Below are 1429 nucleotides of genomic sequence, written 5' to 3'. Positions count from 1 at the left end.
GATGTCATCATCATGACGTGTACCGTCACGTCTCTTTTGGATCCGCAGCGCCAACTTGCTGTATGAATTGACACACTGGTGCGGCTTTACGCCGGAGCTGCTTGTTTCTGTGTGAACAAACAAAGGAGGAGAATTGGCTAACCTCCGCTGTGGAGATAATGAGGAGTCTCTGTGTGAAAAGGGCTACTGTCTCAAATACAACATGTCATTTCATAACAACCTTTATTTAAGCGTATAAATGTCAACAGCAAACAATGTGCTGTAGAGCAGAGCATGTATGAGGAGCACCTTCTGATGTGAGCCAAAGTCCTTTGAAGCAAGTCTTGCCACTTGGCAGCCATCTTGGCAACGCCGGTTGAATCAAACATCTCCAGGTTGAAGTGATTTCAGCAGATTTCAGGTCACTACAGTTGTTACAGTGTGTTTATTGGGATCTCTCTGAGTCATGATTTTGTTCCATGTTTTGCATCAGATCCATCAGTCCTCATCATCAGAGCAGTCGTCCTGTCGCTGTCTCTGCTGCTGGTGAACGCTGCCCTTTATTTGTACTATAAGGTACTGACACACACCTGTTGTTCAGAGGACTGACTGAAATGAAGCACTCAGTCTGTGTTTACTGACCTGAAGAGAGGAGTGACTCACTGAATCATGTCTGTTTGCTGTCATGTCTCTTCAGGCCAGCAGGGGGCAGAAGCTGGGCAGTCAGGAGAATATTGAGCTGGATTGTTTTGACCCGGGTGCTTCTGCAGCTGAAGGTGGGCTGAATGAAGAGGAGGAGACTCAGGGAGCAGAGAAGGACCTCCAAGGAGCTCAATCTGTTGATGTTTATCATTTTAAAAAATTAAGTGAATGGTCCGGTCCTGTCCCTGACAAAAAGTACAAACCATCTCATTTTTTTTTGTACTGACATATGAACTTTAAGACTTTGCTTTATCTTGTTGTCAGCAAGATTTCCTCCTCTGGTACATTGAATATGTCATATTTGTACTGTACATGGCTGAGCAGCAGGACGACTAATTACCTAGACTTTGGCAAAAAACTAATCAGATAATTCAAATGAGAGCATTAACAACCCTTTGTTTACCTTTGAAATCAAGGATTTTACTTAATTTGTAGTTACTGATTTTTCTTATTTCAGATAAATTTTATTGGATTTTGTAATTCAGAATTTTGCTTATTTTTTATTAAAGGACACATATGTTATTGATTGTCAGACTCATCCTTATATTTTGGGTTACAACTAGAACAGGTGTACATGCTCTAATGTTTAAAAAACACATGATTTTCCTCATGCTGTCTAATGCTGCTGCCTTATGCTTAACCTCTGTCCCAGACGCTCTGCTTTGGCTCAGGTTTCTTTGAGCCTCCCTTCCAGAAAGCCCTGTCTGCTTTGATTGGTCAGCTCACACAAACCTGGACAGGCACTGCC

General features: G+C 42.3%; 1 long non-coding RNA gene across 1 annotated transcript; it reads left to right on the top strand.

Moving 5' to 3' along the window:
• Window positions 1-232: 232 nt before the first annotated feature.
• On the top strand, window positions 233-943 carry LOC141005629 (uncharacterized). Its single transcript, XR_012179888.1, has 3 exons — window positions 233-374; window positions 473-555; window positions 677-943. It is a non-coding gene; the product is annotated as an uncharacterized lncRNA (long non-coding RNA).
• Window positions 944-1429: the final 486 nt, after the last annotated feature.

The sequence above is a fragment of the Pagrus major genome, chromosome 12 (assembly GCF_040436345.1).
Source record: "Pagrus major chromosome 12, Pma_NU_1.0".
Taxonomy (NCBI): Eukaryota; Metazoa; Chordata; class Actinopteri; order Spariformes; family Sparidae; genus Pagrus; species Pagrus major.
The sequence above is the reverse complement of the archived record's forward strand: the minus strand, read 5'-3'. Positions and strand labels throughout refer to the sequence as shown.